Below are 11,553 nucleotides of genomic sequence, written 5' to 3'. Positions count from 1 at the left end.
CTATAGGCATAAAATCTATTAATCATATATGGGCATAATTTTAAGCAAATTGCTAGGGAAATTTATCAATTCATACAAATAAGATCCTATATACATGATCACTAATGCACGTTGAGATTGGAAATATATTTGGATTCTATGAACAAGGACTTCTAATGCAGAATTAACCAAAGACCTACAGGCAGTGTCCTAGTATACCAAAAATGTAAAAATGCAGAGTCACAAACAATCAGAAAACATCCTATAGGCAGGATCTCTAAACGAGTAGTAACATTCACATAATCAACCCAATAAACCTATAGGTAGGATTTCTACCCAAGTTTCAAACAAAGATATAGAACCCCCCACCCCCAGCTTTTACTAATAAACCCCAAATCTGTTTATTACAGAGATTATTACATTATTACAGCCCATAATGAATAAATTACATAATAGTAATGATTACACTATAGGGAGCCTTCATGGGCCTAATCTAAACCGGGGAACCACGCCTTCAAGCACAACATCTATGAAGCAATAGTAGTGATCCATTCATAATACCTTAAACCAGGCTTTCAGTGTGTCAAAGTTCCCAAAGAGCCTCTGCGACCCCGGGAAATGCTCGTACTAGAATTAAACATTCAACACAGAATTCATAAAAGATTAGAAAACCAGCCCCAATGTGTCAGAGTTCAAAGGAGTCTCAGGGACTCTAGGCAGTGCTCACACTGGGGGGTGGTGAGAACCTAAATGACTAAAAGTAGGACATTTGAAACAGTCAGGGCTCAGTCACATAAACAATTAGGCAGAAGACATTTGAATTGAATAGACATGACAGATGAGTTAAGAATAAACATACTTGATTACATGCTTAGAGTTCAGAACAGGTAGAAAGCTGACAAACAAATCAAACCTTAAACTAACTTATGAGAGGATTCTTGTTATTCTAAATGCATTAGTCATAAGCTAATAGTATTACAAAACTACCAGATAAAGGACAGAATCATGCCAGGAATTCAAACAGGTTAATCAAATAATGCATAGAGAAAGGAATTGCAAAGGTTAAGGCATACTAGTTGAGAAGAAAGAAAGTAAAGATGCAGTAACAGTTAAGTTCCAGAACAATTTGGCATTAGCTTTCAGCCGGCCAAATAATAGCCACTTAGTACAGAAATCAGAACAGGAGCAAGAGAGAGAGCTTAAGTTTAGTAGTAAGAATAGGAGAGTTCGAGTCTTTTATTTTAAAGGGGGAAAGGGGAAGGGTTTTTACAGCATACAATAGAGCAAAACAAATAAGGTATGAAAAATAATTACACACAAATAAGATATGAAAAATAATTAATCAATCAATTAAGGTCAGCATGAATCAATTAAGAGGACAAAATCAAATAAGTAACACTTAATTTAAGGAAAATCTCACACGGAATCAATCAGTGTCTAAGAATAAGGTCAAAAAAAGTAAGAACCAATTCCACAATCAATTAGGAGTCAGAACATAAAATTAGCTAGTAATACAAGTACATAAATAAGGTAAGAACAAGTAAGAACTTAATAAGGAAACACGTGTACTAAATTCAAACCCTAATTTAGGTAAGTAAATCAATTAACACTTAATTGACAGAGTTGAAGGTAAACGGGCAAAACAAAATAATAAATAGTCGAATAATTGAAACCGTAAGACATATCAAAGACATAAAGATGAAACTCAAGTAAAAAATCAGTAAAAATAAATAAATAAGAAAACTAGAGTTGAAAACATTTAAATGTTTAAACACTTTTTGCAGAAAACTCATTAGAAATCAAAACCCTAACTTTTTAGGGTAAAATAAAATCGGTTAACAATAATAGTAAAAACAGAAAATCTTAAAGGAAAAATACCAAACAAACTCAAACCGCTACAGATCTAAAGAGATCTAAACGGATTCAACCAGAAATAGCTAGGTTCATGGAAATAAATAGAAGTAAATCAAATCTGGTTTGAACCAGAGATTTGAAACCATAAAAATAAGAAAATATCAGTACTCACAGATATCGGAGTGAATATAGACAGATTAATCGAGAAATGAGAGACTTTGAACCAAATCTGGTTCGAATCTCTTGAGATTATCCTCAAGCAACATGAAAATCATACAACCAGTAGAGAGATGAGGCCGGATAAGGCATGAAACCGAAGGAAAACCCCATGAATCAAGAGGGATTTGTGACGGCAGGATAGGGTTAATGTCACGACCCAGACCCCGACCCGGTCGTGATGGCGCCTCTCATGAAGACAAGGCCAGCCAACCAACCCATTTCACCTTTTCAGAATAGTTAATATTAATAAACAGCTTTAGCATAATTAAATAACCACAGTCTAAACAAAAGTTTTCTTTATTAAGTGCAGAATACAACCCAAACACAGCCCAAACTAGGGTGTCACAAGTCACGAGCATCTATTAGAGTATAAATACAACTGCAAGGCCTGAAACAAATAAAATAGGACTGATAAACAAAAGGAAGAAATGCGGTGTTGCGAATGCTGGCAGTCACCTCACAAAACTCTGATAACTTAGCCTCTGACCAGCTCAAAACCCGTTACTGGGTGAACAAATATGTCACGACCCAAACTGGAGGGCCATGACTAGCACCCGACCATACTTGCCGAGCACCAACGTACATTTCATCTAACCTTCATTATTATCTTTTAGGGCTGGCGAGATCAATATAAATGGTAGACCTGGATTATGGACAACCAGCAATAAAATATGACGGCATGAACATACATAGCAGGGGATGACCAGACAATCAAGAAACTACATATAAGGTATGAGCTACCAAGCTACCATGAAAGACTATACAACATAAACCAGCCGACAAGGAATACCAAACTATACATGAGTCGACACTTGTCTATGAGCCTCTAAATGAACATAAGTGCTGCAACATAGCCGGAACAGGGCCCTGACATACCCATAATATCTATAACAGAAATGCATACCAAGACCACGACAAGTCCGGATAAGGGATCTCGCCAATCACCGCTGAACTGGACAGCCTACTGTGGTGGGGGAGCTGCACCTGCCTATCTATCAGGACCTGCAGCACGACATGCAGCGTCTACAAATAAAAGGACGTCAGTACGAATAAAGTACTGAGTATGTAAGGCAGGGAACCATAAATACGATCAGTAATGTAAGCAAGGATAGCGAATATACAACCTGTAACATCTTAGTACCTTTGAGGGCTACTAACATGAAATGCATGATACATATGTATAAATACATAAACCTTTAAAACATTCGCCTCTGTGGGCATCATCATCATCATATCGTACCCGGCCATAATAGGCTCGGTAAAAATGTACCCGGCCATCATAAGGCTCGGTAGAATCGTACCCGGCCACGTGAAGCTCGGTAAAACCCAACTAATCAGTGGTTGGACAATAGGTGCCGTACCCGGCCAACTATAGCGTGGCTCGGTAGAGTAAAATAGATACATATATATAATGCATGCTCGACTCATGGAATCATATTCTAAACCTTTCGGAGTGACGTAAGGTCGGTATCCTCTGTACACGTTATTAGGACTAACTCTTCACTATGAACCTTATAAGAATCAGGAAGTACCAATAACATTGATAACATAAGAATAAGAGAAGCAACATTAACATCAATCGTTCCATAAGAGGGAAAACAATGTAAGTACTGCTAGCTTCTAAGAGTAGAGTATCTTTGGAAGCTCGTTCATTACATTATGTACAATCGGAGTCGTGCAAAAGAAGGAAAGGGATAGTCTCACATACCTTGTATATACTGCCCCAATCTCAAGCTATGCAATTGTCAAAACTCCTTAGTCTACAATAAGAGAAACGATACTATCGTTATCATTTAAGCGTCATAACTATTATGTATCGACCACAACCTATTTTACGATGAAACGGACAGCACCTCCCCTATATATATGACTTCACACCATTCAAAACAATCACCAAACAGCCCAAACAACATCAATAATAAACATATTGAGCCTCCCAAAATAGTCCACGCACAGCCTAATCACTCCATACATACGACGACCACCGTAGTCGTGTCAAACGACCCGGAAATGTTACGAATAACTATCATCCCACAACCCTACATATATATGGTGTTTCTCCACACCCTTCCTCCTCCAAAACTCCACAAAATAGTAGTAAAATATGCAGCCCAACAGCAACGCAAAACAATCCACAAAATAATAACATTACTACCAAGCCTTTCGATATATATTTCACAAGTTCTAGCTTCAATGGCTTAGCCGAAACTTGGATAATCTTAAATACATATAGAGTAAGAGGTTACTTACCTTTATACAGAAAGAAAAACTCCAATTTGACCTTAAATTTCCATGAAATATCCCTCCAATGCTGCCACAACAACAAGAAAGCGAAACTAGCGATCAATTAGTGTTTTTCGGCACTAGAATCACTTTAGAAGGCTTGAAATCACCTAGGATTGATATTAAGAACATGAGGGAGTATTTAAAGAACATAAACCCTTTAAAACAACCTCCCACATGAGCTGGAACGACACAAAAATGAGCAACAACAAGAAGAACAAGAGACTTACTAGCGCCACGGAATTCCCGACACTTGATTTGTGTTGTTTGCCCTTTTTTGGGTCTTGAATCTTGAGAGAACCTTGAGAGGATGTTCCTAGGGTTCTAAGGTCTGAAAATAGTGAAAAGAAATGACTTAAAACGGGTTGGAGGCATCCTATATAGGTCCAAATATCTTAAACCGACTTAGTGGGCCCCATAGAGAGGTGCTTGGCGCAGTCTCGCGAAAACGCGAATATCTCTCTACTCCGAGATCGTATCGATGAACGGTTTAATGCGTTGGAAACTAGACTCATAGATATTTAATTTGGTGGGTAGATCACCCCGTAATTCCTTGTAAATTATGAGAAAAGATTAGAAACATTTGACCTAATGTTTAAGTAAAATTATGAACCTAAGTTGCGACAACTTTTGTCGACTTTTGTTTCATAACTCGTTTGACTTCAAGACTTATGATACGGATATTATATGATTAAAATACCTTAATACATGACCTCTTGAGTGTATTAAGCACCGCTAGATTTACCTGAAAATACGAGTTACAACATCCTTGATTCATTTAACTTCTAATACTTGTTAATCACCCTTATACACTCTTGTATCACTTAAGACCAATAGGATTGACTTCTTATCATCTCAAAGATAATTCCTTCTTGGATTTATGTTAACTAATATATGGCATGAACTAACACATGTGGATATGGGTTGTAACACCCTCCCCCCCTTAGGAACATTCGTCCTCGAATGTAAGGGTTCATGGGGAGTTTAAATCATCGTGGATTCCAATGGAAATTTCCGATCAATTTTCCCCTATAAAATGGTCACTAGCAAAACTTGCAAGCAATTAAGCCCAACATATGGCTTCACAAGGCTACACAAAGCATTATGCATATTTACATTATCTACATATCACCATTTTGTATTAAGGAGGAGTATTCTCAAATTATTGCTTACCTCATAGAGCCGTTTCACCTTCCAATGTATCCTGTCTTCCACCAGCATCCTTGTTATCTTCATTCTGGAATAGGTAAGGGTATTTAGACTTCATCTCCTCTTCTGCTTCCCATGTCATTTCTTCCATATTTTTGTTCCTCCACAATACTTTGACGGAAGCTACATCTTTTGTTCTCAGCTTGCGGACTTGTCGATCTAATATCGCCACTGGCACTTCTTCATATGATAGGTCCTCTGTAACTTGTACATCTTTGATAGGGACGACTCGATAAGGTTCTCCAATACATTTCCTCAACATAGATACATGGAATACCGGGTGGACAAATTCCAATTCGGATGGCAATTCTAACTCATAAGCAACCTGTCCAATCCGTCGAAGAATTTTATATGGACCGATATACCTTGGACTCAACTTACCTTTCTTCCTAAAACGCATAATACCCTTCATTGGTGAGATCCTCAGGAAACCCCAATCACCAACCTCAAACTCCAGATCACGACGTCGGACATCGGAATAAGATTTTTGCCTGCTTTGTGCCGTCCTCAATCGCTCCTGTATCACTTTCACCTTCTCAATAGCTTGGTGAATCAAATCTAGCCCATATAATTCTGTTTCACCGACTTCGAACCATCCAACTGGTGATCTACATTTCCTCCCATATAGTGCCTCGTATGGGGCCATTTTAATACTAGAATGGTAGCTATTATTGTAGGCGAATTCTATGAGTGGAAGATGGTCATCCCAATTCCCCTTAAAATCTAGAACACATGGTAGTAGCATATCTTCCAATGTTTGAATGGTACATTCAGCCTGTCCGTCAGTCTGTGGATGAAATGCAGTGCTGAGATTTACTTGTGTGCCTAAACCCTTCTGGAAAGACCTCCAAAAGTTAGCCGTAAATTGAGCTCCTCGGTCTGATATAATAGATACGGGCATACCATGAAGCCTAACAATCTCCTTGATATACAACTTCGCATAATCTTCAGCCGTGTAAGTTGTCTTAACTGGCAGAAAATGGGCACATTTTGTAAGTCGATCAATTATCACCCAGATGGAGTCAAACTTATGATAAGAGCGAGGTAATCCAATAATGAAGTCCATATTAATCACCTCCCATTTCCAGGTCGGAATCTCTATATTCTGAAGCAATCCACCGGGTTTCTGATGTTCTATCTTTACTTGTTGACAATTGGGACACTGGGCTACAAATTCTGCAATAGACTTCTTCATATTATCCCACCAATACTGCTCCTTGACATCATGATACATCTTTGTCGAGCCGGGATGGATGGAATATCGGGATTGATGAATCTCATTCATAATCTTCTCTCGCAACCCTGCCACATTAGGCACACACAATCGGCTCTGGTATCTCAGTGCCCCATCTTTTCCGATCCCAAAAGCCATACTTTTACACTGTTGAATGCTTTCTCTTAATCGTACTAAGATAGGATCTTCATATTGTCGTGCTTTTACCTCGGCTACCAAAGATGATTCTGATGTATTCTGTACAGTAACACCTCCGTCATCAGAGTCTAACAATCTGATTCTCATATTGGCTAGCTGATGAAGCTCTTTAATCAACCCCCATCTACCTGCCTCAATATGTACTAAGCTTCCCATTGATTTACGGCTGAGAGCGTCTGCCACAACATTGGCTTTACCGGGATGATACAATATCTCGACGTCGTAGTCTTTCAATAATTCAAGCCACCTACGCTGCCTCAAATTCAACTCTTTCTGCTTGAAGATGTATTGTAAACTCTTGTGATCTGTGTAGATGTCAACATGGACGCCGTATAAGTAGTGCCGCCATATCTTCAAAGCATATATTACTGCAGCCAATTCCAAATCATGGGTTGGATAATTCTTTTCATGCTTCTTCAATTGTCTTGATGCATAAGCAATCACATTCCCACGCTGCATCAATACGCACCCCAAACCTATACCTGAGGCATCACAATATACCACATAACCTTCTGTTCCTTCAGGAAGAGTGAGCACTGGTGCAGATGTCAATCGATTCTTCAACTCCTGAAAACTACGTTCACAAGTGTCAGACCACTGGAATTTGGTAGCTTTTTGTGTTAACTTAGTCAATGGTGATGATATAGAGGAAAATCCTTCTACAAACCGCCTATAATATCCTGCTAGCCCTAGGAAGCTGCGGACTTCTGATGGTGTTGTAGGTCTCGGCCAATTCTTTACTGCATCGATCTTCTGAGTGTCGACACTAATACCCTCATCAGATATCACATGGCCAAGGAATGCTACTGAGTTCAGCCAGAATTCACATTTGGAGAGCTTAGCATATAACTTACGATCCTGAAGCGTCTGTAATACTATCCGCAAGTGGCCCGCATGTTCCGCCTCCGAACGAGAATACACTAGAATGTCATCAATGAATACAATCACGAACACATCAAGATAGGGCCTGAATATAGTATTCATGAGATCCATAAAAGCTGCTGGGGCATTTGTTAGCCCGAACGACATCACCAAGAACTCAAAGTGCCCATATCTTGTCCGGAAGGCCGTCTTTGGAATATCCTTCTCCTTAACCCTCACCTGATGATACCCTGAACATAAATCAATCTTGGAGAAATACTTGGCACCCTGGAGTTGGTCAAACAGGTCATCAATTCTTGGAAGTGGATACTTGTTCTTTATAGTAAACTTATTCAACTGTCGATAGTCGATACACATCCGTAACGACCCATCTTCCTTCCGCACGAATAGGACTGGCACACCCCAAGGTGAATATTAGAGACAAACACTTACGACTCTACTCTACGCACGATCTAGATTCAGGAAGAAGGAAACAACCCTAGATGTCATGTAGCCTCCTGATTATAAATGTGGCGCGCTACACATCCATAATCAAGACTCTACTAGACATGGCTCATAGACAATACCTAGGACAGACTTGCTCTGATACCAAGTTTGCCACGACCCAAACTGGAGGGCCATGACTAGCACCTGACCATACTTGCCGAGCACCAACGTACATTTCATCTAACCTTCATTATTATCTTTTAGGGCTGGCGAGATCAATATAAATGGTAGACCTGGATCATGGACAACCAGCAATAAAATATGACGGCATGAACATACATAGCATGGGATGACCAGACAATCAAGAAACTACATATAAGGTATGAGCTACCATGCTACCATGAAAGACTATACAACATAAACCAGCCGACAAGGCATACCAAACTATACATGAGTCAACACTTGTCTATGAGCCTCTAAATGAACATAAGTGCTGCAACATAGCCGGAACAGGGCCCCGACATACCCATAATGTCTATAACAGAAATGCATACCAAGACCACGGCAAGTCCGGATAAGGGATCTCGCCAATCACCGCTGAACTGGACAGCCTACTGTGGTGGGGGAGCTGCACCTGCCTGTCTATCAGGAACTGCAGCACGACATGCAGCGTCCACAAATAAAAGGACGTCAGTACGAATAAAGTACTGAGTATGTAAGGCAGGGAACCATAAATACGATCAGTAATGTAAGCAAGGATAGAGAATATACAACCTGTAACATCTTAGTACCTTTGAGGGCTACTGACATGAAATGCATGATACATATGTATAAATACATAAACCTTTAGAACATTCACCTCTGTGGGCATCATCATCATCATATCGTACCCGGCCATAATAGGCTCGGTAAAAAAAACGTACCCGGCCATCATAAGGCTCGGTAGAATCGTACCCGGCCACGTGGAGCTCGGTAAAACCCAACTGATCAGTGGTTGCACAATAGGTGCCGTACCCGGCCAACTATAGCGTGGCTCGGTAGAGTAAAATAGATACATATATATAATGCATGCTCGACTCATGGAATCACATTCTAAACCTTTCGGAGTGACGTAAGGTCGGTATCCTCTGTACACGTTATTAGGACTAACTCTTCACTATGAACCTTATAAGAATCAGGAAGTACCAACAACATTGATAACATAAGAATAAGAGAAGCAACATTAACATCAATCGTTCCATAAGAGGGAAAACAATGTAAGTACTGCTAGCTTCTAAGAGTAGAGTATCTTGGAAGCTCGTTCATTACATTATGTACAATCGGAGTCGTGCAAAAGAAGGAAAGGGATAGCCTCACATACCTTGTATATACTGCCCCAATCTCAAGCTATGCAATTGTCAAAACTCCTTAGTCTACAATAAGAGAAACGATACTATCGTTATCATTTAAGCGTCATAACTATTATGTATCGACCACAACCTATTTTACGATGAAACGGACAGCACCTCCCCTATATATATGACTTCACACCATTCAAAACAGTCACCAAATAGCCCAAACAACATCAATAATAAACATATTGAGCCTCCCAAAATAGTCCATGCACAGCCTAATCACTCCATACATACGACGACCACCGTAGTCGTATCAAACGACCCAGAAATGTTACGAATAACTATCAGCCCACAACCCTACATATATATGGTGTTTCTCCACACCCTTCCTCCTCCAAAACTCCACAAAACATTAGTAAAATACGCAGCCCAATAGCAACGTAAAACAGTCCACAAAACAATAACATTACTACCAAGCCTTTCGATATATATTTCACAAGTTCTAGCTTCAATGGCTTAGCCGTAGCTTGGATAATCTTAAATACATATAGAGTAAGAGGTTACTTATCTTTATATAGAAAGAACAACTCCAATTTGACCTTATATTTCCATGAAATATCCCTCCAATGCTGCCACAACAACAAGAAAGCGAAACTAGCGATCAATTAGTGTTTTTCGGCACTAGAATCACATTAGAAGGCTTGAAATCACCTAGGATTGATATTAAAAACATGAGGGAGTATTTATAGAACATAAACCCTTTAAAACAACCTCCCACATGAGCTGGAACGACACAAAAATGAGCAACAACAAGAAGAACAAGAGACTTACTAGCGCCACGGAATTCCCGACATTTGATTTGTGTTGTTTGCCCTTTTTTGGGTCTTGAATCTTGAGAGAACCTTGAGAGGATGTTCCTAGGGTTCTAAGGTCTGAAAATAGTGAGAATACATGACTTAAAACGGGTTGGAGGCATCCTATATAGGTCCAAATATCTTAAACCACCTTAGTGGGCCCATAGAGAGGTGCTTGGTGCAATCTCGCGAAAATGAGAATATCTCTCTACTCCGAGATTGTATCGATGAACGGTTTAATGCTTTGGAAACTAGACTCATAGATCTTTAATTTGGTTGGTATATAACCCCGTAATTACTTGTAAATTAGGAGAAAAGATTAGAAACATTTGTCCTAATGTTTAAGTAACATTATGAACCTAAGTTGAGACAACTTTTGTCGACTTTTGTTTCATAACTCGTTTTACTTCAAGACTTATGATACGGATATTATATGATTAAAATACCTTAATACATGACCTCTTGAGTTTATTAAGCACCGCTAGATGTACCTGAAAATACGAGTTACAACATCCTTGATTCATTTAACTTCTAATACTTGTTAATCACCCTTATACACTCTTGTATCACTTAAGACCAATAGGATTTACTTCTTATCATCTCAAAGATAATTCCTTCTTGGATTTATGTTAACTAATATATGGCATGAACTAACACGTGTGGATATGGGTTGTAACAAAATACCTGCATCTGCACACGTGGTGCAGAGAGTAAAGTGAGTACTCCAACTTAGTGAGTAATAAAGGTATATAATAACTGAGCAGTAAGAAATCACGTAAAACAAACCATCATGCTGTATAGAGCAGTCTAAAACCCTTTGAGTAAAAGCAGTGAAAATTCTGAAATCCTTGGAAAACATCTTAGCTCCGTTTAAATCTCTTTTAAAAATGTCTTTTTCAACGGTTACGCAAATGAGTGCAAAACAAATAGTGCAGATAAGCACTAAAATCCGCCCCTCGGGTACAACACTCAATTAACAGATAATGCCAGGCAATCAGATAGATATCACATGAAGTAGCACAAACAACAGATAATGGAAGACAAATGAGATAAAGTAAACACATAGAATAGTACCAGCACC

General features: G+C 39.1%; 1 long non-coding RNA gene across 1 annotated transcript; it reads right to left on the bottom strand.

Annotated features, from left to right (window-relative positions):
* Positions 1-2,998: 2,998 nt before the first annotated feature.
* Positions 2,999-5,561, bottom strand: LOC138884344 (uncharacterized). The gene is made up of 3 exons (XR_011404519.1): positions 5,509-5,561; positions 3,761-3,812; positions 2,999-3,054 (listed from the first exon to the last, which is right to left on the bottom strand). It is a non-coding gene; the product is annotated as an uncharacterized lncRNA (long non-coding RNA).
* Between the last annotated feature and the right edge of the window lie 5,992 nt (positions 5,562-11,553).

This window comes from Nicotiana sylvestris, chromosome 12, assembly GCF_000393655.2.
Source record: "Nicotiana sylvestris chromosome 12, ASM39365v2, whole genome shotgun sequence".
NCBI lineage: Eukaryota > Viridiplantae > Streptophyta > Magnoliopsida > Solanales > Solanaceae > Nicotiana > Nicotiana sylvestris.
Note: the sequence above shows the minus strand (reverse complement) of the source record. Positions and strands in the feature narration are given on the sequence as shown.